The sequence below is a fragment of the Scatophagus argus genome, chromosome 23 (assembly GCF_020382885.2).
Source record: "Scatophagus argus isolate fScaArg1 chromosome 23, fScaArg1.pri, whole genome shotgun sequence".
In the NCBI taxonomy this organism is placed as follows: Eukaryota; Metazoa; Chordata; class Actinopteri; family Scatophagidae; genus Scatophagus; species Scatophagus argus.
Window position 1 is genome coordinate 5,039,124 of NC_058515.1, and position 26,336 is coordinate 5,065,459.

Here is a 26,336-nt window from a genome sequence, read left to right on the forward strand (position 1 = left end):
ACTCTTTTTAATATTTGTTTGGATTCAGTTAATTTTAGCTCAAGTAGTTCACTGTTGTTATCCTGATTTGGTAATATGTTTAGAAATATTGGCTTTAAAAGAGAATTTTACTGGCTTAATTGTTTGATATTTGTGGTGTTACAAATGTAATGCTAAAAAAGAACAAGTCTGTTTTAGGAACATGTGCAGAGGGGTTTGGTGAATGCAAACTATAAAGCCACTTCAGCATTAATTAACAAACATTTTTAAGCAAATCAGCTATATGGTGTCCCACTTGCACATGTCAAAATGTGTCATGAATTAGATCAGGCAAATACTTCCCTGGGGAGTAGGTTGTACACACTGACATGCTGCATACAACAAGAGTATCAGAGTTATTTATACTATATTTCTTCAAGTAGTGACCTTGATTTACCTCAGCTGCAGAAGGTACCAGCCAGGCACATATTCTCAACACCTCCTGTGTCCTAACACTAATCCAAACATTGCAACACCTGCTAACCACTTCTACTCACTCACTAAAGAGAAGATCTCCAATGCTGTATTTTTTATCATTTTTCCTGATAGTCAGTTATGTTTGTCCTGGATTGAGTACTGGTAAATCCAGTGTGAAAGCCTCGACTCTAGCTCCAAGCTACCCAACTTATCATTGCTAGCTTGACTCTTTTTCCATTAATTTTTTCCAATTCTTGTTAGGTCAGTATCAAAATGCCTCATGGCTTTCTTTTCTAAGCTTTCCTTCACATACCGATACCTCAAAACTGTCTTTGAATTTGAATGGGACCCCTAAGGTTAATTCAATTAAAGCTAATGCCATCTGTAGTTAGTTTCAAAGTTGCAGTCCAAGAAATCAGGGTGCACAATCAGTAAGTCATTTAAAGTGCAAATCAGCCACTAAGAAACATTTTACCTGCCTAAAATCATAAAATAAACATCATTAACAGAACAATCAACATCAAAGCAGCATCAAAATGATTACAGAAATGAGACAAGAAGCACAATAATTTTAACTGCCAATCCACTGCTAAAGGTAGGAAGTGTTTTTTAGCAATGTTTCAAGGTATTTTGTGCAGGTCAGAATTATAGAGAAATACTACCGAATGACAGCCACCCAATTTAGCTCTTCTCTTCCCTGTGAGCTGGGCAGTCAGTGTGTTATTTTCACAGTGAAGTCTTTGTATTATGCAGCAGTCACAACTAATAGCTGGTAGGTGTTAATATTTAGGAACAGCTAAGCTCTAAGACTAGTTTTTTCAGTTGATTCAGTGATATATACACCTGCTTAATATTTTGTAGGTCCCCTTTGTGCTGAAAAGAAAGCTCTGACCTCTCAGGGGAAGGGACACAGGACTTGTGTAGGCCCCTTTGGGATCCCTGCTTTGAAGGTGGGGCCTCCAGGTGGGATTTGGTCTGCAGTGTTCAGGTGGGTGGTTTGTGTCAGAACAACCATGGCAGAACCCAAGATTTCCCCACACAACTTTGCATTGTAAACAGATGATCAATGTTATTCACTTCGCCTGTTGGTGGTTTTAAATCTCATCTTATTAAGTACTTACCATAGATAAAGTTTAAACAGCTGGTGCAAACGGCTGCTTGGTCACACAGTGAAAAACACTCTATGTCTTTCTTTCCCTTTGTGTCTCCGTCAATGTCCAGACCACCCCTAATAACTTCCAGGCCATACTGGAGCGCCACACAAAAAAGAGAACCAAAGGTGTGTTTGTGCCAGCAGGCGGAAAACACCTGCTGTGCCTCCTGGATGACCTTCACATGCCAGCACCTGACAACTTTGGCTCTCGGCCACCGTTGGACCACAGCTTCTGGTGTAACCACCATAAACAGACCCTTACGTTTGAGGTGTGTGTGATATTCCTGTTGTAAGATATTATCACTTTTCTGCTTTCTTGGTGTTTTCCCATGATTACCTCTTAATCACCCATCTTTTCCAGTGGTTGAGATTGATGGTGTACAAAAACCCTCTATGGTGACTTCCTTTGATATATATGTGTATGTGTGTGTGTGTGTGTCGGGCGGGGGGGGGGGGGGGGTCTGTCTGAACTGTTAGGACATGTTCTTGCTAGCATTGTACCTCAGTACTCACCTTCACTTAAATTTCCACTTTTCTTATTTAACCTATTTTACTGCAGCCATAATTGAATCTGTGAATTTCTGTAAGTATTGCACTCCGTGATTCATCACATTACATATAAAGTCGTCGTCTTGAAAATTCTCCAATACTGTTTGTTAGAGAAGTGCATTGCTGAAACAGTCTCTTAGATGAATATTTTCACAGCGAATCTGATCTTCATATTCATATAATCCTTTATTTAAGATAGTATCTGGCTTTACATTTCAGTGTCAGTAGTAGTATTTAAACAAAATACAGCCACAGTTTTACAATCTGGGTAATAAAAGTGTTGTTTCAGCAGGGTCACTGAACTGAAAGGGTTTCAGACCTCCTTCTCTACTACAGCCTACCAAAAATCCTGATTATATTATTATTTCATTACATCGCCATTACTTTGTTGTGCCCCTGAAAACATGATTGTTATCAGTGCAGGCTTTGTAAACCTGTTAAATGTGTGTCTGATTTAATTAAAAGAGCGTCATGCTCATTCAGGCAATCTGTCTGTTTTTTACACATTCCGTCCTTCTTTCACTCTCATCCACTTACTGTATCTCGGTCTCTGCACATTTCACCATGGTTACACCTGGTAATGTCCTTGTTCCTCCTATCTGACATTTTATCCTCCTCCATCACCCTTTGCCATCCGCCTTTCCATCTCCCCACACTGGAATTACCCTGATTATGATTATAGCCGTGATCATAATGATAACCACTGCAAAATTGCACTCTCTCTCCCATACCCAACACCCAGGAGATTATGATTGACTGAAAGGCTGCCTGCAAATGTTTCCCTCATCTCATTTTTCAGCTTGGCTCGATCTCTCTTTGTTTCTTCCTTCTTTTTTTTTCTTCTTTTTTTTTGATTTATTTGGCTTTGTCATACTTTCTTTGCTCTCTCCACTCATTGCTCATTGCTCTCCACTACCTCTCCAGCTCACCTCTTGTCTCTTTTCAGTCTTTTTCAATTTTATAGCAGTCTTTCATCTCTGTTGTTGTGTTCCTTTCAACCTTTCCTGGTCCATCTTACCTCCGCCACTTGTCTCTGGCTCTCTCCTTTCTCACTCCGGGTTTTCAGACCCTTATTTGTTCTCTTATCCCTCTCTCCGCTCTTCTCCTCTCGTGCCTGCTTATTCAACTGCTACAAAGAAACAAGATAAATTTGCTTTTTAGCCATATTGCATTCAGGAAATAATTATAGAGTTGCTTTGCCTATTGACTATGTGAAGTGGACAACATGAAATGGTTTTGTTGCTCTCCTTCATCTTTCTTTGATCTATCCATTTTCCTTTTCCATTTCCTGTTCTTTCTTTCTTTCTCTTGACCCAACCCTGTCTCCCAGAGACCTAGAAATTACGTTTATATATAACCGATATGCAACAATATAAATATATAAAAAAGAGAAACATAATTGCTTCTTGGATTATGTTAAGGCATAATGTTTACTTGACTGCATGCATGAAACACCAAATTTATATACCGCACCAAAGCTAGGAGGTGGTTTGGGTGGGGGGTTTACCAAAGGACAGTAACATCAGAAAACATGGTTTGAGTTTAGGCAACCAAAGCACTTTGCTATGGTTGGGGAAGCATTGTCTGCTTCCCCTACTAACATGGCTGTATCGTTCACGTGGTGTGCAAAACCTGCACAGACCTGTCTCCTCTGCATGCAGCAATCCCAGACCAGACAGATCTATAGTACTATGATTAACCTTAAACTACAGGGATTAAAGGTGAAAGGAGAAAGTGAGGGAGTGAGAAGTGAAACGTACTGGAGAGATTCTGACTCAGGTCACCTTAGAACTGTATTATGCTGTTTCAGCTTGTTTTCTTTCCACTCCAGGCAAGATACATTACCTCTTCAACTGCAAAGGGTTTATTATCTCACACAATAACACGTTATGATGGGTTATATGTTGGTGCGATCAAATGAGGGCTGAGTTTGAAGATGGATGTGGTCTGACCCATGAATACTGAGTTCTCATGTAATAATGTAGTAATGACTGAGGTATTATAGCTATTGTGATCTCATCAAAAGATGATCGCTAGTTCTCCTTATTTTGCAGTGTCAGATTCACCAAATTTTAGTTCATTTTCTTAGGCTTGAACTATTCAAAATGTTAGTGCTGCCATAGACCGAGGAAGCACTTCCCACTTTGCTTCTACCTCTTCAAAATTCATGATTATAAGTTCATCATGTGGTTTTGTTTTGGGTAATTATCCTACTATAATTTTTCAGACAGCAACCCAGGATTTTTATGAACTTGTTTTCATAAATTTTTGTTCTACTACCTCATGAGTCAAAGAGCTAAATTAATTATAATTCTGTATTAGGTTGGCAAATGCAAACCTGAGTTGAAAATAGTCTGATAGATGAGGCAAACTACCCTTGAACCTTTTTTAAAACTGTTCCTGACACAGAGTCTGCAGGTCTCCGGTCTTACAACCAAGTCTCAATAGCAAAGCCAGAACCAGTGTTTTTACCAGCTATTGTGAATCTGTGTAACAACTGGAAGGTTTTCACTCTGTTATAGCCTACCAACAGTTCTTATATTGTTCTTTCATTATGCTGTCATTGTCATGTTACCAACACAGGCATCAACACCATCACTGCTCAGGAGCCATTTGTGCTTTAGCTAACCAGCATCTCTGCCTCTCTCTTTTTTGTGTATTTTTTTTTTCTTCTGTCCCTCAGTCAAAAGTTGTCTTACTGTTTCCTTCCACCTGATTGCCCCTCTAGACTCGGTAATATTATCAGCTGGATATTTGAATATAAATACTTTGTGAGCACTGCGGTACCATTTGTCTTGTGTAATATCCTGGTTATTATCTCCTCTATAAGTGCACAATACAAACAGTTTCTTCCACTACAATAAGACCTAAATAGATCCTGATATTCACAGGAGGGTTTCCATGCATAATAGTATTATTGATCAACATGCAAAGAATACATCAGAACTGGGTTGACATTTTTATGGAAAATCTGTTGACAAAACCGTATAACTCAAGTAAAATCCATTGCAGAGTATAACATTTTTCACATAATTGTCATGCTCAAGTGAATGATATTAAGAGATGTAGTAATTGATTTGAAATAATATTCATCTGCTATTTTAATTTATTTCAAGCACTACTAATTAGATTTAAGGGGAAAAAATGTATCTCAAAGTGGTCCATGTAGCACTAGCAAGCCCAATGGATTCAATGGATGTTAACCTGTCTGTAGCTCAGTCTCTTCCAGGTCCAGTGTCCTGGTCTTGTGACCAGAGAGATCATTGGTCATTTTTAACTGCCAAACTCCTGCTGCCGTAATAATTGTGCTGCACTGTGATATTTTTGCTCTATTAAAATACAGGTTTCAAATGTTCTCGCACAGACAATAAGGTGTCTGAGAGTAGCTGCTTGTTATCAGCTAGAAAGATGATTATGATTCTTTGTAAATGTCAGAATGTTTTTCATGCGGGGATATAAATTTTCTTTGCTCGAGTGTGTTATTCTAGTTTATTGAGATTTCAGATCATCAGATTATTAAAGCATTTGCTGTGCTGTTCTGCAACCAGACAAATTGTTGAAAGGTTGCAAACTTGCAAAGTTTGAAAACTTGCAATATCACAGTGTCAGTGGTCATATTTAGTGATATCCAAGAAATTACAATTTCTTTGCGGATTTTTGGATGCTGTTGATATTCTATCTTGTTTTTTGATTGTCATATGGTTTTGGTTGTCTTGATAGTAGTAATATAGCATTTCATTTTCCTTTGTTGTTGTTTGTGTTGGGGGGACATAAGCCTCTTATGTATTTTTTATCTTAGCAGCATATTATTGATTGTCTTTTTTTTTATCATTCTACTTAAGTGCTAGTGTTGTGCAAATAAACTTTAAGCTGCACTTGGAAAGATCTTAATGCAAAAATAAACCCACTTTACCTGCTTAAATCAGGAACAGTGTTGCAACAGAGAAAAGCATGTCGTTCTCTAATTGAAATGCTCTGTATTCACCCTGATAGCCCAGATGAAATTCTGCCATCAGCTTTTTTGTTTAGTGTAGGTGCAAAAGATTTTTGTTGGTCATGAACATTGTGTACCAAGCAATGAATGATCAATTAGTTGATAAAAATAAGTTTACTGTGAGTAGTTTACTGATGTTTTGTTTCATGATTTTTTTATACTGTTAAATAATCCACATACCCCTTGTTGCCATTTGCAACCACCACTTTCAAAAGTTGCTGAGGTGTCTCCTCAGAAGCAGGATGGCATAGTTCAAGGGCTTTATCCTGACACATAACAAATCTGAATATTGTGCGACATTTGACATATTTATGTCTTGTAACATTTGAAATCTTTACCAAGGACATTGCTTGTAATGACTGTTTGCTAATAGAATGAAGAGAATATATTGAGCTGTTGAGGATTTCCTAGCCTATTTTTCATTAGTAAATAAAAAAAGATGGAATAAAAATGAAAAAGTAATCACTCATGTTTTTAGGAAAATGACAGTAAGTTTCCAAAGTTGGGACCTTTTGGCTTTGCATCAGTTTTAAAAATATGTTTACAGTCATAATTTAACAGGATCATCTTTTTTATGTGGTCGATTCCAAGACTTTTCTCCCACTGGCTTGGAGATCACAATAACATGGAGGACTTGGTTAATTTGCTGGGGGAGAAAATGCGCTCAGCTTTTGATGTTTCACGGCATCTGCCCAAACAAACAACCAATGTTTTGGCACATTTATTGAATGTGAACACAGTGTATCATAGTGTAAAGATGGCCTCACAGATAAGATGATGGATTGGAGGATGCACTGTGGTTTTATTGTTTGAAGAATCGATGAATTGTATTATCTTAGCTGACAGATTGATGAATACAGCAGGAGATATGAATGTTCATGTCTGTTTGTTTCTCTGTGTGGACCTGCTTGACATAAAGGATCTCAAGAAGCTGGAGGCCTACAGCATGATACCTGATGTAGTTCCCATGAGCCTCATGCCCTTTTCCAAGACATCATCAAACACAACATTTATGAGAACACAGTACATACAATACATACACACTCTCATACACGTTTAAATGGACGCGCAATGCAGAAAATTCCCCTGATGCATCAGCCCACAGCGACAACTCCACCCATCACACTCTCTCCAGTCAATCTAGTACTTTACCACAATCAATATAAGACGTCCTCATCTGCTGGGCTCTGGTGTGTCACTGTTTGGCAGTTTTATGATTCAAGCCCAGTTTGAAACTCCTTTGAAAAAAACAGCATGAGGCACAGCTAAAAGCTCCCCTTTAGCTGAAAGAGAGAAGACCTCTCAGCATCAGGCTCTGCTCTCTGCACACACACCATACCACATGCCACTGCAAATCAATAGCAGTACATTACTACAGAAACAACATGGATCAACACTCTGCTGATGGCCTTTGTGTACCGTACATTTGTGTTGTAGCCCATTTAGTTTGTACATTGCTTGTTGTGTTGGTTTGTTGTGCTTGTTTTGTGGGTTTGCCTGTTATTTTCCATTAACACTGATGACACTTCTAAAAAATAAGAAATCTGGACTGTTTTTGAAGCCAAGATTGAAATACTGGTAATAATTAATCAAACCATTCTGTTTTATTATGTTGTCCATGTACAAGGGCTGAAGATAAGTTACAATATTATTTCAGATTCTGTGAGATAGAATATGCAACCTTTCCGCCTTAAAATGTCTAAAAGATACAAGACATTTGTTATATTTTAAATTACTTGAGTTTTGTACTTACATCATACCAAAAATTTTAAACAGTGTTCAAGCCCAGCAAAATCTGCAGTTTCATTCAGGGTAACGGCGCCTTTCATTTGTTTTCCATACCTTCCAGGGGGCAGTCAGAGAGTGACGAAAGAAGTTGGCGAACTTGACCACGCACTACTTTTTGTTCTTTTTTTTTTTTTTGAGAGAGACCTTAGTAGCAGAAGCTACATACTGTGCATTTTTTAAGTCTTAGTATTCAGTCTCCAACTGTCACATTGAAAGGCAATGGGAAAATGTCTTGCAAAATAATTCTGGGCTTGAACATGACTCTGTAAATGTTTCTTCATGCATGCATTATCTGTGTGTTCTGTGTGTGTTCTCCCATCAGTTGGGCAGATGTCAAAGATGGCAGCTTTTATCTGAGTACCAGGTAATCCAGTTGGAAGTCATTAAGGAGCTTGGCAAGAAAGAGTTCAAACAAGGTGAGATCACACCCACACACATTGGTACTACATCAATGTTGTACATTCACTGATGTTTGAGAAAGAACATGGCTTTATCTCACGTCTTCTACTGAGGAAATCGCCCTAACCTCTGAGAAATTAAAACAAGGAAAACTGGAACCAAAGACGGAAATGAAACAAGATTAGATCAAACCATGGGCTCATATAGCCTCCATCAGTCTTCTGTAACAGATCATGGCTCCACTTACACGTTCTTCATGCTGCTGCTGCTTCACTATATATTGAACTGCAAAAGTTTCAAAAACACTTTCAAAAAAACTTTCAAAAGAGTGGATATCATCAAAATCACAATATAGCAGAGGGAGATTGTTGTACCTCAGATTGTTTAAGAGAAGTTCATTTGTGCATAATTGTAGTGAATTGTATTGCAGAGGCTGTCTGAACATTAAATATTAATTGTCTCAGACTGCCGCCCTTATGTTACTGATCTCACTAAATGGAACACTTTACACAGATGCCATTTGTCACAGTTATTTGCTGTCATCTCATATTTGGCTCTGCTAAAAGTAGCTCCCGTCTAACTGCATTGTTGTTCAGCATTCCAGTATCAACAAAGTGGCATTTTGAATGTGAAGGCAGAGGTAATTCTTATTTATTAATCTATTTGAAATAATCAGGCTTTCTGTTTTCCTTCAACTTTTATCCATTAAATGTTGAGGGAGTACGCTCCTGCTGTACAGCATTAAGTGGCTGCACTTCCAAACTCTTCATAAACTCTTCAAAGCAGAGAAGTACTGTACAAATAGTAAATGGACTTGGATTTATGTATCACCTTCTTGGTCTACCAACTTCTCAAGTGTTTTACAACACTTGCCATATTCACCCGCCGGCACACACATCATAGACCCATGGCAGAAGCTACCGACCTCATCAGGAGAGATACAGCGCTTCCTATCATCTCAGCCATTCACACATGCTCTCACACAATGATGGAAAAACCATCGGGAGCAATTTGGATTTCAGTGTCTTGCCCAACCTTCACCCAGTCTTCAGCATGCAGCCGGAGCCAGGAATAAAAACCACTGATCTCCCAATTAGCCGAAGACCTAACTCTCTAACTCCTAAATCACAGCCACCCCACAACCTACCACTTCTATTGTACGTGACAAGCTCCACTATAGCAATTAGAAGCTGAGCGGAAGAGAATCTTGTTCTGATTTTCCCAGCTGGTTCAAGGTGTGGACAATCTAATCCAGAGCCCATAAATACATTTTTTTACTCCTATCTCAAAGATCCCGACCTGCTCTCTAGACAATGGACACAATTTGTAGTTAATGGCTTCTTTAATTATTTGGTGAAAATGGGATAAAGAAGTTTGCCTCCTGACTTAATGACCTGAGTTACCATTTTGATGAATGACCTTTGCCTTTGCACAGTGAGTTCCTTTCATCTTCTTCAGTCAGCTACATTACCCAGAGAAGAATGTATTAATAACTGCTTTTCTATAACATGTTTCTGTTGTTGTTAGGCATGGAGTCCTCTGTCAGAGTCCACCAGGAAAGGCAATGTGCTGGAGACTCCTGACTGTGTGTTCAGCTACCTGATCCAGTCAGAACCAACGTGCACATTACATTTCTCTGTATGAGCCCAGTGGGAGAGCCAATGAGGTAGGTCTTGTTATTGTTTCCTGCAGCACACTGTATTCTATATTGGCTGGTAAAGAGCTCGTTGGCAATGGGCCTGTGGCACATTGCGTGCCCTCCCCATAACACACCCCTAAACCTCCCAAAACTATTGTTTCAAGTGAAAATTAAAAATGAGACTGTTGCTGCATCCAGAGCACTGTTTTACGATTCACTGTTTTCACTGTTGATTGATGTGCCATCCACACATAAAGCGCAGCTGGTCCTGGGAGATTCCACACATACAACATTCAGCACACAATCACAGGAAGTGCTGAACATGCTACAACAAGCCCCATCCCCAGCAGGTGAGAAATACTATATGCTTTTAATTTTTTTGTGCCTTTACACCACACCTATCTTTGTTAGAAAATCTTTGGTGTCACTTATCACTGATGATGTCCTATAATATCACTTATAGTGTCCTGTTGTCTGAGGGCCCATTGATCTGTTGTGGCAGGAAGGTTTGGACCAGATATAGACAGCCTCTGTAGAATGAGCAAAATATAGTTCAAAGGCATCTATCAACAGCAGGATGTGATAGATAGTGGTTTTGTCCTGAGGGAGAACTCTGTACTTAACTATACTGATTTTATAATGGCATTGTGAAAGTCTTTGGTGCACAAAAATCTGATTAAAATTAAGTCTAAATGTAATGGTGGTTTTATTGGCTAAAATACTAGTGCTGAACATGCACAAATGAAGAAAATCACATTGCATTGAAAAACTGATGCATATAAAGATCCCGATGTATCAGTCACTCACAAAATTAAATCAGCTGCAGCAGTTCCTCCCTGAAGTCCATCCAAAAACATCTATGTAATGTAATATATTAAATAAAATGTAAATATCAACAACAACAACCTAGGCATCATTTCCTATTATTGTTTTTAATGATTAATAAATGCATAAAAAACAGGACTAGTTGGAACACAGTACTTTCCCGCCTCCACTCTTTTCTCCTATCTTCTCATCTCTTTGAATTCTGTCCTCTCTTGTTTCACATTGTTCTGACCTGCAGTCCTCAGTGAGTACATTCACACAGATGAATAGCCCTGCTTGTACAACCATAATTAGTGCACAAAATTTCATCCGCTAATGTGTTTGGCTAGGTACTCACTGTGCACATACACCAATTTCCAAGCCGTCGACACACAGGTTTATGAAAAGGATCACGCTATGAATCACGCTGCAGAGCTTCTAAGCTGAAGAGCCTCAGCACTTAATGGCACTCTTCAGCTTCTCTCTAGGTCTATGTGAATTGTTGCCTTAACAACAAGGGATTACATGCAGATATTGTATATTTCTGTTACATTGTGAGGCACTTTCATAATCTGGTAAAAAAAAAAAAAAGTCTACTCACATCTAAACAACTCTGCTTCACCATTGTACAGGATATAAGGGGCTGTTGGGTAAAGAAAAAATAGCACACAAAAGCACACGCTCATACAGCTCTCAGAAGGTTTTTCTCTGGTTGTAAGGAGGTTGAATGGTTGAATGCAGCCTTATATCACATCAGTATGTTTTGGTAAGGCTCTAGCTGTGAAGAGCAACAGTCAGATCTACAGTAGACATTGGAAAAACAGATAATGTAATTTCTTATATAATTCAAAAAGTCAATTTTCCCTGTTGTACGTTGAACGTAAGAAAACAAAAAGGAAAGAGTTGTGTGTTCCTGCATTAGACTGTGACTCACTATTGCTAATCTATTTAAATTTCAATAAACCAAAATAAGTTTTACTGAATTTTCATCTTAGTAACAGATGAATTTTTTTTGTTTCTTTTTTTGTCTGACCTGCAGACACTATTATGTGGGTAAAATATTTCCAACTTATTTTGGTCAGTTGCCAGTGTCATTTTGTGCATGTATTTTCTTCACTTGTAGTGGCAACATGTGGCAACAACAAAACAGAAACAGTGGATCATTGAATTCTTCACTGCATAGTATATTTTAACTTCCATTTTGCCTTTTGCAGCATTTCCTTATATAGAGCTCCGAACCTTACTGTTATTTTGCTGTTGTGTGCATTTTGTTCATTGACTTCACCGTAATAATAATACCTTTTTAATGACAAAAAGGAAAAATGATACAATTCAAATTCAAATACACTAGTGGTCTTACACTGCTCAGATGCATGTAAGTATGCACCACAGTCTCAACTGTGTGATATTACAGTGAGGACAGTGGGTTGTGTCTCACCGTGAATCAGTGTGTTAATGGCTGATTGACGCTTGCTGTCGAGCAAATGAGGTCTAGTAAGCTGGGTGACGCTGTAGCAAAGACCTGAGGCTCGCTGTAATTGGAAATGACAGGGTGGATGCTGTGGCAGAGAGGGGTCAGCTGCCTGCACGCACACACAGACGTAGCACACATGTGCGCACACATTTCTCATCCTTCATTCCCTCTCTCTTTCCCGGTGTCGCACTTTCACACACAGGCGCATACACGCGCCTGTTGTTTCTAACAGAACACCTCTTTCCCTCTGTCTTTTCTGATTCACTCAGTCACACTTGCAGCCTGGTTGTAATTAGTGGCACAGGGTAGTGGTCACACATAATACTGCTAATTGAGCTGGCAGGCCCCATTACCCAGAACTAATCACCATTCTCTGGGTGACGAGGCGTCCTGGCCCTCTGACCACTAGCTGCTAGCAGGATCCATATCACATTGCCAGAGCTGAGGGAGCTCTGCTACACCAATTATCCACTAAACTCACAGACTCACACAGTAGGTCTTAAGCATACTCTGCTTTACCTTAATATAAGGTAGGGATTTTGAATGGGGTCATGCTGTTTAAGGTTAATTCAATGTCGATCAGCACTGATCAGTTGCGTCAGACTGGTTCCGTGAGCAATCCAAAGACGTCCGCTGGTATCCTGAGGTTTCAGTGGCTATCCAGCCTTCCTCCAACACGATGAGGCCTTTAAGAGCCCTATGAAATGCATCTGGCCCCTCAGAGCCTCAGGGCTAGCCTGCCTGTGCGTTCATCAGCCTTAAAGTTTAGAAAGAGAGACAGGGGGAGAGGATTGCTGTCTGGAATGTGGGCAGTAACCTGAACATGACAGAATAGAAACAGAGAGCTTTTTTCAGCTTTCCACATTATGAGGCTTTCATTTTTTGTGCCCATTAAACACGATCTGGCTTTAATTGCATTTGCAAGCCTCTGGACCAGACCTCATTTCAAATGAGGGCTTTGTAACCTTTTTCCTCAATGCTTGGTTTAGCTTTGGCTTGTCTTGTAACGTCAGTGAGCAGTAGGTTTCTATTTTTATTTTTATATATATATAAGGGTTTATCAGAAGTGAATATATTCTTTGCAAAGAGTTAATTTGTTTTCATGTTCATTTTCTAAGAACAAGCTATGTTGTTTTTACAGTGAGTTTCAGGACTTTCCATTTGTTATTGTTACCCAAGTGGCCACCTGATTTACCTCACTTACAAGTAGTAACCGTAGCAACTATGTTTCCTGGGTCCTGTTTCCCAGCTCTGTTTCCTTTCAGTTTCAATCATTTCTGCAAGCACACATACTCATGCATTTTCACGGCAGTCATTAAAAACAGCACTGACTCGTCCTGTCCATGGTAACAGAATGATTTCGAAATGACTAGGCTTGTTTAATTGTTAACAAGTCAAGGGGGTCTCACAAGAAAAAACGAGAACATCACAAGAAAAAAATTAGACATTCTTAAACTATGTTGTTAACCTTCAGGCAAAATAGCTCCAGCAGGGTATTTTAACATGTTACAATTTTGGGAACAATTGAAAATCCTCAGGGGTTTTTTTGGATGCATTTTTGCCATTTTCACTTTTAATTGATGGTTTTTACAGTGCAGATAGAGACAGGAAACAAAGGTCCTTAGCCTGAGGACATTTCAAAGGGGGTTTAGGAGGTGTTATGTGATGGACTACTACAGGAAGACCCCAGGCAGGCCTGGGCAAGAAATATTCCCACCAATAACCCCCTGTAAAATTACAAATTGTTGTTTTCACACTTTCAGTTTGCAGAGGATTAACAAAAGATTGAATAAGTAGGTTGGTATAAGATAAAATCTCATTAATGATACTAATTTATTTAAAGCCACTGCTCTACTTCTCCATTAATGTTGTGCTACTACATGGCCAGTATGGACAGGAAAATTAAAGCATTTTAAGTAACTTGTTTTTTTGGAAACACCTTGCAAATGTAGGAAATACACAGATACAAGAATTTAATGATAAAATTGGCCTTTCAGGCTTTTAGGAAAAGAGCCCTGGGTCTTTCTTCGTCCTCTGTCATCAGTTGTAATTTGTTCTACAATGTACTTTTAAGATATATCAGTCTGGAACTTAACTGAACCCAACTTACCTGGTCAGTTCTAGTGTGGATGTTATTCATCATTTGCAGATAATGGAATGACCTTTTGTCTCTCTTTCTCTGTGACTCTGAAGGAGAAAGAATGGAGAAAAAAAATCACAGAAAATCTCTACTTTAAGTCTTGTCTCTCTGGCCTTTTTTTAGTTTTAGTTCACTCTTGAGTCACTTTATAGTCCCCACCTGTCTGACTTTTACTAATCTTCCTCTGTGGATAAATGGATCCATTCAATCCACTAAACACCTGTCTCTGTGCGGTCGCTGTGTCACTCATCTGATTTTGTGTGTGTATGTGTGAGAAAGTGAGGGGGGGAGAGAGAGAGATAGATAGAGAGAGAGAGAGTCCATCCAGGCTGTTGGCAAAGAAGTGTAGAGAATCGTAGGAACAGGAGTGCAAACTGTGTAATGGCCTTTTCAAGATCAGTCACACAGGGAGGAAGTGCAGGCCAAGAAGCAGCTGTCTGAGTTCTAGATGCGAATGATGAGTTGACAGACAGGAGAAGGTTATCCTTGGATAGTACCTCAACATGTTAAGTTTTATCAAACACACAGTCAGACATTCAGTGTACCCTGTGACCTTTGTGGCAAACGAAAGGCCTACAGAGACAAAGTTTTCTACATCCTGAAGACAGTGCTATTTCTTTACTAGCTTGTACCTAGGGTTACATTGTGACTCAAGGTTATATAACCACCGTTCCTACAGTGGCGAGTTTACATGCAATAATCAACTGTAGGCTAACCCACCACATGATCAAATGTTAGATTCATGGTTCAATCTAGAGGCAGCTTGGATCCACCAAAAGGAAGAAAGGTTTCCCCAAAGCTACTTATGTGAGAAATTTCGGGGCAGCTACAATACTTCATCCATTTTTTGTGTCACAGATTATAGATTGTATGTGGACTGTGCTGCGCGTTAAAGAGGCATGGTCGATGAGACCTGCTGGTTATAGGTCAGGCAAATTTAGAGGGGCCTTTATTAGTCACACACTGGGGAAAGTCACATTGTCAGAGCAGCACAAGGATAGTCAAATAGCCACTATGACAGGCAGCCACTTGAGCTGCGCAGTTTTAAAAGTAAAGAATTTGGATCAACTTACAAGAATACAGCTAGGTTTGGATTTCAGTTTAAGTTATTAATGACTTTCAGAGAAGGTGGAAACATTGCACACGGTGTTTCAACCTTCTCTTCTCCGTTCTCCGTAATTTTCTCCAGCTTTCAAACACACACATCATTTGTTTTTAGATACAGAGTTCATGCCTTTAATGAACAGTTACTTATTTGCTGCCATTCAACAATAAAGAGTACTATTTGAAACAATTTGTCTGTTTATTTAGCTTAGATCTTTGGTCTGTGTTGAGCAGGGAAGAAAAAAGAAAGAAGCACAGGGGTGCTCAGCAAGATCAGCATCTTGGAAAGTGCTGAGTTTTGTTTCTGTCATTCTTTCAGTCTTCAGTCCTGACATTTGTGCCAGTATATGCAGAGTTGCCGGTTTGCAGGTCTTGTTGGATTCAGGTGGTTGGTTGTCATAATGTGTTTGGGTATTAAAAAAACCTGTCCTGTGCTGTTTATGGTTCTGAAACAGAGCACAGGAGATTAGACAGAAAATGCCACTTAGTTCAGTTGCCTGTTCGATTTTCATGGTTGTAAATAGAGCATGATTGGCGTTAATGTTATTTAAATTGTAATGACAACAACAATAAGTTTTCATAGCACCTTCATCAGGCCAGAATTGTAACTTATATTATTCCAATAATAGTTGGGTTTATGATTAAAGCTAATGACATTGCTATCCGCATCAACTTATCTTTGTAATTAGTGCCAGTTAGCAAATGTTAGCATACTAACATGCTAAGCTAAACATGCTAAGCATTATACCTACTAAACAACAGTATATTTGCGTAGTCATTGTGTGTTAACATATTAACATTTTCATTTAGGTCAAAGTACTGTTGTGCCAAAGTACAGATTCGCAAAGCCGAAAGCCTCGCTATAGCCAAGTCCATCGGCTTGCTGGCATTTGTGGTCCAACCTGAAATCTGTAAACTATTGTCCCTACTTTAAAAGCACAATATAGTACAGCATCTTGCATTCTTCACCCATCCTGCATCATCAGCTCAAGGTGGCATAGTCACTCAAGTTGAAAAGCTCTAAAAAAATTTGTATTCACATTCAGTGTGGGCAAGTACTGGCATGTTTTTTCTTTGACTTAGTTAGCAAGGGCAAGGGAAATCTGAGTCTTTGTCACATTCTGAAGGAGAATTCTTTCAGCGTTCAGAAAGATAAGTCTTACAATCACAAATGACAAAGGGATTTCCCTGCAATTGGCAAGTGGATGTCCTATTTAGAGGTCAAAAAGCCAAAATGTTAAGAGCAGTGAGCAGAATTCATTCATTCAAGAGTTCATGAAAATAGTGGCCCTCATTTTACCAAAAAGAAGTACATGAATTAAATGTGACTCACAAAGAAATATACCCTATCATCATCCAGCCACCTATTTTCTGTCTCTGAATAACATAAACATGACAAAGATCAAGTCCCATAGCTACCCCCCAGGACTGGTGTAGACAGTGATGCAGGCCATCATGATCCTCCGGGGCAAAGAGCCCACCTGGGTAGAGGCCAAGAGCCAGCTGGGACAGAGACAGCAGCAGGATGAAGGGATGAATAAGGGAAGGAAATTGAAAGGAGAGATGCAGAGCCATTTGGGCCTGACAGAGAGGAGATTGGGAGTGCTGCAAAGAAACACAGAGAAAATGGGAGGACAAGAGTCCCCTAAAAATTAGTGCAGTAAATCCTGACAAGTACAGATTGTGTACTTGTACCATGTATAGAGAAAAGTAGGACATAACGGTAGGATCAATTGTAGTATTTTCAACCTGGAGATACTTTTGGCTATGTTTGTTATATTATTATTATTATTATTTGCATATCATGGACAAATTGTTGAATTGAGGCCATTATCTTTGGAGGAGTAGAAAAATGTCAGCTGCCTGGCTAAAATTAGGATTGCAATTTGTTGACATGAAAGGTTCAAGAGTTCCACATCAGAATGTGAGTTGAGTTTTGAAGCATTGCTGTTGTAGAATAAACTGGGCAACCACATTTCTGTGAGTTTATCAGTGTGCCAATTTTCATTCAAAAGAAGACAGGCAGCAAATAAAACAGAAACTAAAAATGTATCTGAGTGCCACAATGTTTTATGACTAACCCTCCAGTCACTCTTAATGTTGCAACGTTCTCTGTACACACCACCCATAGAACTGACATATTTGTCTTGTGTTTGACACCTAACGGCTTTGAATCTTTAACATGCTCCTTTCCTTCCCCTTCCCTGTGGATTGGAACCACAATTTATTTTTATTTGGATATATATTTATATTTTTTGTCTTCTCAAAGCGGATTACAGGAGGTGAAAATTCACTGAAAAGACGTTGAAATTCAAAGACGTTCACAGTATCACCTGAAGTTCATTTTTAATTAGATGCTGATTAAAAAGGAAAAGATGTGATTTATGGAAAAATATAATTTTCTCAAGTGCTGCGAAGTATAATGAAGTTTGCTAGCGCACAGGTGAAATGTCTCCCCTCTGACTCAGTGAGCTGAATTTTCATCTTGATGATCACAGTCCCGTAACGGTAGAGCCTTTTGAAAAAAAACACATAAAATACAAAGCAGCATGGTGATTGTGGAGATCACAAGGAAGGTCGCAAAACAAGAAAACATTTGTCTCCTCATGAGAACAACTCAGTTTAGGAAATTAATCAAACTGATAGTTACAAAAGAAAGTCACAGAGAAAGTATTTCCACTGTTCCCTGGCCAGTGTGCCCTTGAGGTGAGGTAAACTTCATCAAAATGTTAATAAACTCTGACAAGGACAATATGTTGGACCATGTGCTAAAGATGATCAGCCAGAATTATTTGATTTTTTTGTGCACACACTGTGCAACTGCCTCACCCCTCCAAAAAAACAAAAACTCTGTCCTCTTCTCAGGTATGGGGTTTTGGGTTTCGTTAAGGCACTGGAGCATTCAGGATCTGCCAACTGAGGCACTGATCAGTACATTGACATGCAATTTTTACTGAAGGTCTTTTGGCTACTATTAGCTGTTGTCCATGCGTCACTGATTATGATGTCAGTTATGAAATCACAAACACAGGTACAGGTAAACAGGGGAGAGGACGTAAACAAAACTAATGACTGTGTGTGTGTGTGTGTGTGTTATGTTGCTTTTGTCTCTTTGTCAAGAGGGACACTTTGAGGCCAAGCTCTGTAGTTACAGTAAATCAGTAAGTGCTCAATAGGCCAGCCAAGAGAACACTATTATTTGCTATTATAACAAGGAGCTGAAACATCGAGTTTGACAGCAGAGCACTGCTTGAGATTTCATCAGAGGGGTGTATGGTGAGCTTGATTCTCTACTTCCCAATCACTACTGCAACGGCTTTGGCTCCAAATGATGTCACCAGTACAACATGGCAACACGTGTATCCATTATATTTTGGCTTCATTTTTGTGCAGTGGAAGTTGAAAAAAATTGTGATTTGCGGGACTATTTATTTTTTAAATCTTTTAAATGTGCCTACCCTTCTGCCCCCACTGCAGCTTCAGTCCATTTGTTCACCACACTTTCCACTTTCTGTCTTTAAAGGAGTTTAGCCCCAAACATCAACAGGTTGACGAAAGCAAACAGCATATGAAAATACAGGAACAACAGCACAGGCACAGGTACAGACACCTAGAATGGAAAACAGATTTTCTTAAAGTGTTATCAACTGAGGCATTGCATTATGGTCATATTTTAGGAAGGCCCCTGGTATTTGAAGGAATTCACTTTGACTGGATATCAGATAAGCCATAGTAGAAAGCTACAAAGAAAGTTTACAAGACTTATATATCCTTCCTGTTTTCCAGGACTACTGTGACTTCTGCTTTTCTTTCTTTTTGAACTCTTTCTAAAGTTAACTCTTTTCATGTGCTTGCGTGGTCTGTGGAATTTTTGTGCTCTCTCTTGTAGCAATTGCTTTATGGATTTCACAATTTGTGTAACAAATGAAATAAAAGTAAAAAAAATAAATAAATAATAATGATTAGGCCCTTGATTTATTTTTTATTTTATTTTTTTTTTATCATCATCTCTATTCTTTAGCAGCAAGAAGCCATTTAGAGTAATTTAATTTTGGAAGAAGAAATGGCTTGTGTCACTGTAGTGTATGTTCCAACAAAGTGACTGCGTCTTCTGAGAGCGAGGCAGCTGCAAAGGTTTATGTACTATCAAAGATAGAGAGAGTGAGAGGGTCGGACAAAAGAGAATTACTGAATAAGTCACCTCACTATTTTTCCATCCCAATCTTTAGGTCATCGTTGATCTCATCTTTCTCCCTCTTTTCAAAATGTCCTTCATCCCTGCAGAACCTCTCCTTTCTCCCTCCTTTCTTTTCTCTGGCCAATTTCTTCCCAGCGTGTGCCATTCAGATACTTTCTTCCTAGTTCGCCTTTCTGACCTTTCATTCTCTCTCTCTCTCTCTCTCTCTCTCTCTCTCTCTCTCTCTCTCTCTCTCTCTCTCTCTCTCTCTATCTATCTCTAGGTCTTTACTCCGCTTCACTGCTCCCACTTCATTCAGCTGCCAGTTCACAATGTAGCCACAGCGTGACATTTAGGGACAATTGAGTTGTGGCAGTTATAGATTGCGACTGCAGTGTTTCAGAATGATGTATTTGTCTAATAGCAGAGTCTTTCTGTTCTTTCTGACTTGCCAATAATCAATAACCTTCTCTGCTCCTTTGCTCATCCATGTAAGAGTAGTAGTCAAAGTGTCCTTCTACTCCAGCTCATCTGATTATATAAAATAAGACACCCTATCAGTGATAGAAAGTAACTAAATACATGTGCTCAAGTACCATACTTTACAATTTTGAGGTCCATGTACTTTACCTGAATATTTCAAAAGTTTCAGAGAGAACAAGAAGAGGCAAAAAACAGATTGAATGGAGGCGAGAAATCTGCAAAAATCTGTTGATAAAAGTGAAAATAGAAGCTGGAGAAGGAAATGAGGTGGAGGAATTAATAAAAAATGTCAAGTTAGTGGATAACCTGAGGGGAAAGTTAAATGAAATACAAGTGACTGGGCAGGATATTATCCAGTCGTTAAAAAAACTATGTGTGGATGACTTACCTGGATAGTAAAATTCTTGTAAAATGTTCTTTTTTTGTTTTCTTTTTTTGGTCATTTCAGTATTAAATTAATTTGTACATATGATTTGATTACATGCAGTGCTGGTCTGAAACAACTTAGTATGTTCAAGAGCATATGCTGCCAATAAAGTGCTAACTGTGATATCAACTTTAAAGTATTTAAGTGTTGAGTGGATGCAGAAAACATTAAAAATGTTCTTTGAAATGATATATTAAATATTTTGGAACAAACGATTGCACAAGTGGATTTTGCATTTTACATGCAGAAAAGGGTCACTTGTAATGGTGGTTGCACAGAGAATTCTGAATAGAGTGGAGCATTTTGTGTTGAAGAGCCAGAAGAAGAGCTTGTATTAGATTTCATTTAATTTACTTCACAATTATCTGGTTGACACAAACATAACTTCACATGAATTACTATCTGCTGGACATATAAATCAGCAACTGTTGTTAACTTTAAGATAATATGTCATTGTTGTTATAGCTTGTTTTTTCTGCCCCAATTGATGATATCACGATGATAGATATGGGTAGAAGACAGGAAAAGATGAAGAGGTAATTAACAAGAGAGGGCCTGTGCTGACTGAGGGGTGACCATGTCAGGAGTGTGAGAGAGGAAGAGAAATAAGGTAAGGGAGGATGGAGAAAGAAGACAAACAAGTAAAGCAAGACAGACGGTGAGGGATGGTAAGGAGCCTCAGCAGGAGGATGTGCTGGGAAGGAAGAAAAGAAAAGGTGGGGACTGATTGAAGATGAAAAGTAGTGCTGAGGTCAGCAGAAAAATTGTTTAAAAAAGTTAAGGACACAGAGAAGGAGGAAGGGGAGAGCTTAGGGAGGATCAGTAAACATTGGGTAATAAATTTCTAAGACATTAAATATAAATCTTGAGAAAAATGAAGTTTGTACTCACACGGCACTCTGTTATAATGGTACATTGTACTGTTTTTATAGACTGTTCAACATAGTTACATTTTCCAAATTCACCAAATAATAACAGTATTTCTTTTGTGAACACTGATAACCCCCCCTCACACACACACACACACACACACACACACACACACATACACACATCAAACCTGTAGGAACTATTGACATGAAATGAAAAAGACATGCAAAAACTACAATTCAAGAATACAGACCAAAGACTGAGAATTGAATGACTATTTAACAGAAGTGGGTATTGTAGAGGTGCACTGTGCAGGTGGAGAGTCGACTAGAGCAAGACTAATTTCCACTGCAGCATTGCTGACGGATGGACTAAAGGAACCTTATTTTACCCTATAAATTTTTTATTCCTAGATCCTCCAAACTATTAGCTGCTTCCCCTTTGTTCCTTTCCTCTGCCTCTCTACCTTTCTTTCTTTCCCCTCGCTCAACCTCTCCTAAGCTCTCTTCAGGGATCAAACTTTTTAGAATAGCACTGACTTTGTTCTGAGTCAGCTTGTTCTTAAAATTACATGAAGAGCTTTGGCACTGCCAGTGTGAATCTGCACCCATAAAGTGTACCATGATTACCCTTGGTCAATAATAGTAACCCACCTGCATGTACACTGCATTTACATGCATGCACTGCATGTTGCACTACACTACACCATCAGACAACATGTCTGGGGACAGTTACAATATCAAATGGCAAAAAGGCCATTGGACTTGGATTTGGTTTGGTTTTGGCTAATTGATTTGCTTGTTATTGAGGATTGTTGATCTTTTAATTTAGGTTACCTCTTATTTGGACTAGCTTGTATTGCACTGGTTTATGTCACTGGGTTCAGTTTGGTTGATTTAGCTTTAGGTTTGGTCTTGATGAGATTCTTTTCAGAAAAATGCGGTTTTATTAGCAGTCATCTTTCAAAACTTCATTGCTAAAGATCGTTCAAAATGCTATGTGTTCTGAGACAAAGAGCGGCCTCATGTTCATCCTGATCATGCAGCAAGATTGTGTCTATGGTGAAGTTTTACATGAATCATGACTTAACTGTGGAGAGAAAAGGAACCATATGAAATAAATATGCAACCTGAGATGCAACCTCAGGGTTGTGGAGCATAACTTGTATCCTTTGATCTTGGAAACACAGTGTGGCTTTACAGGTATAGAACCTTCAGTGTATGTTTGGAGCTATAGACTCAGTAAAATACATTCTAAGACACTGAATTCCACATTTTATTTGCCTGTGACCCCTTAAAATGAAGAAATGTTTGCTTGGGACCCCTCATTATTGGTTGCATATCTCAATCAGCTATAAGTCTACTAAAGATTGATTTTTTTTGTTGCTTGTTTCTTTCTGTTGTTTGAATAATTTTTCGAGCCCCAGGGATGTAAAATTATCCCATTATTCATGTGGGGAAACACGCAAAGATGAGAACACTTAACAGAATGATGTTTTTTTTTTCTATTTTTTCATATGCTATTTAACATTTCTTGTCTGCTCAGATTCATGTTCCAGGTTGGGAAGATGGTCCTTGGAGACTTAGTGATTCTTTGGCATTACTCTAACTGTGTGTATTCATCTTCTGCAGCTACGTGGTCTGTTTGAGGTCCATAAGCTGTTTTTCAGCTTCCAGACGTGTGCCAACTCAACACAGTACATCTTCTCCCTCCGAGGAGGACTCGTCTTGTTTGATTGGAGATAATCCAGTAGAACAAACCTTTCTTTTCAAAGGCTTGGAACACACCTAATGCCCCAAAAGGCATGCCATTGTGAATTCAAATGTAGAACTGTGTAGAAGTTATGTTTCCCCTCAGAGACAATTCCTTCCTTTCACACTTTTAGAAGATAACTTTTAAGTAAATACCCTTGGACAAGAGAAGTTCAGAGCAACTAATGGATGGATCATTGAAATCATTTAGGGCAAAATGTATTCTTCAGTCAGGTACTTACTTACAGGTACTTGTAAGGTGTCTTATTTATCAAGCATCTATATCATGTCTCATGAAACATGAAGTGTAGGTAGTAATTGTTCATGGGAGTATCACCTATTGTGCACTACTCATGTGTGAAAGTGTGCGCTTTTGTGAAGTTTTTGGATTATTGTGATCACCTGCTGCTTGATACGGCAGTTTAGATGCATCTGAGTTGGGACAATTCCATAGACCTGGATAAGATGGGCTACTTAGACATTTCCATCCCCTTCTTTCAGACAGAACCCTTGAGATTGGAATTTTTTGCTTTGCCACAAGGTTTGTATGTGTTGTTAGAGGTTTTCATAGTTTTGCTCTGGCAGCAAGGATATTCATCGCATTAGCCAGTTGAAGTAAATTCAGGCTTGAGTGCAGTGTTTGAGAAATGCAGTTTGTATGTGTGTGTTAGTGTTTTCATCATGCTTTCTTCCTGCTGTGTCCTGAAAAGTTTTTGGGTCTACTTTTTTATGACACTGACAATGGAAAACAATCATATGCTTTTTGTATTTGATTAACAAAACAGTCCCCTGCAGTTTCTCTCTGACATCCGAGGATCTATTCATGGCTGTTCGACTGAAGAGACAGGAGAGCAAGAGAGTGTGTGGGTTTGTGGATATGTGTCACTCACTTTCATTGCTTTATTCCATCAGTGGGAATTAAATTTGACAAAGTTGAGCTCAATATTAATGTGATCACAGGAGGATTTTGCTGCTGCCAAGATTTCCTCTCCCTTCAGCTTTGAGTAGAGTGTAGTGTTTGTCTAGCTAAGTTAATGATGTAGGGCCATGATTCCTGATTCATATTAACTGAGCTAGTTGGAGGAAAGTTTCACTGTTACATATTCTTAATGAAAACTTATAATAAACCCTGCTTTCTTACCCATTTCTCTTCCACCATACCCGCTTTATAATACTTATTCTTTGCCTTTTTCCACACAGTTTCTTCTCAGCAGTTCCTCACGTGCCCTCACTCGCTTTACATCACGTGAACCCTCCATTTTTCCCTCTTATTTCCCAGCTGCCCTCAGTCACCCCTGAATTCCCTGGTCTCACCCTCTCTCTTCTCGGTCATTGGGAGGATAACTGTAATGAGGTGCAGAATGTCATGATGTTTGTGAGCTGTCTGCATCAGAATCTCATCTCCTCCTCGTCACCTCCGCTCTTTGCCTTTTCCTCCTGCTCTTTTTATCTCTTCAGTCTGTGAGTGTCAGCTGTTATCCCATTACCCTTGTTGTCTTTTCTGTCTTGTTCCTCTTCTGTCCATGTGGCTCTCGCTCTCTCTCTCTCTCTCTCTCTCTCGCTCGCTCTCTCCCTCCCTCCCTCTGTTCTGGCTGTCTGACTGAGCCCTTCCTCCCACCCACCCACACTCCAGCAAAACCCCTCTTTGATTGACTGTGATGGCTAAAATGGCCACCAGAGACGAAGGCAATCCCACAACGGTGCTGAAATTCTCAGTTGAGTTTAAACTGAGGACTGTATGAAGTTGAAATTAAACAAACGTTTCATGCTTCAGTTGTCTAATTCTGTTAGACAAAATCCCATCACAGGGTTTCTGTTACGTGTCAAATAAGTTACACTGTGTTGGCTCACTTTCTCTGCCCTCTCCCCAGGTTGTGGAGGAATACACAATCCTCTGATCTTCATACTATTTCCTGAGGTGGACCCCACAGGAGCCCTGCTGCAGCCAGCTGAGGCCTCTGGCAAAATCAACCACTTCCATGGTCTCTCTCTCTCTGGGCCATGATACAGGAGGACATCAAGAATGGTACAACACCATCTTCACATCTTCGTCTTCCAGCTCTTCTGCTCCTAATTTGTTCTTTTGCTTAGCAGTTTTTCTCCCATAAGTGTTTCTTTTAGGCTCAAGTGTTGTTTGTGCTTGACAAAGTGCACAAAATACTTGATGAATATTTGATTGATTTGGCTTATTCAAATGAATCTTTCATTCTGTGTATCGACCCACTGTTCCCCAGCTCTCTCTTTCTCATCAGCATGATTTGCAGCTATTTATTATACCAGTGGAGGCCTGACTGTCAGTTTCTATGGTTTGTTGCTTTTCAGACACGCTTCTCTGTAACTAGGGAAATGTCACTGTTATACATCAAGCAATTTGTTTGTTTGGGGAAGTCGATTTTTATTGTCTTTCCTTTGATTCATTTTCACACTTCCATGTCCTCCCTCTTCTTTGCCTTCAGTGCGCAACAGCCAGACTATCCTGGGTAGGATGCGACCAAGTGGTACTACCACAGAAGTATCAAATCATCCATCGTTTCCAGAACAGTGAGTCTAAATAAGTGGCTTTATACTGATTGAGTGAAAGATGCTTGCCAACTTTGACCAAGTTGGAGTTTGATCATCATACTAAAACCACACATAAGTCCAGCCAAGAACCACTTCTTAGCTGCTTGGTGCCAGTATAGATGGAACAAGTCATGACATGTGCGGTATTTCTAAGCAAACTGCTACAATCTTTAATGTACTTAAATTTATGATAAAGCATCTTAGGTTTTTAAAGAAACCTAAGATGTATGCATGAAAATAGGCAGGTGTTGTGGCCCGGTGGTTTAGTCTTATACCTTATCAAAGCAACATGTGGTTTGATCCTGGTTGGGGACATTGGTCACATGTCATATCTCTCTCTTGATCCCCATGTATCCTGTCTGTGCTTTCTATATCAATCGAAACATAAATTTATGTAAGACAGAAAGCAATTTAAAACAAAGTTCTCTCCACAGCGTTAGTGAACAAGACTGTCTCCTTGTGTTTTTGTATCCCTCAGCACTGGCAAAAGCCATGGTAGGAACCCTGATGTTTTCGAGTTTTCTGTTCTGCCTTATCTTGTGATTGCGATAACTCAGGAAGGTCTTGAGGGAATATCTTAAAACTTT

The 26,336-nt window shown here is 39.2% G+C and overlaps 1 long non-coding RNA gene across 1 annotated transcript; it reads left to right on the forward strand.

Moving 5' to 3' along the window:
• The first annotated feature begins 1,669 nt into the window (after window positions 1-1,669).
• LOC124054614 lies at window positions 1,670-25,734 on the forward strand. Its single transcript, XR_006842425.1, has 5 exons — window positions 1,670-1,857; window positions 8,242-8,335; window positions 9,846-9,984; window positions 25,059-25,213; window positions 25,644-25,734. It is a non-coding gene; the product is annotated as an uncharacterized LOC124054614 (long non-coding RNA).
• The last annotated feature ends 602 nt before the right edge of the window (window positions 25,735-26,336 follow it).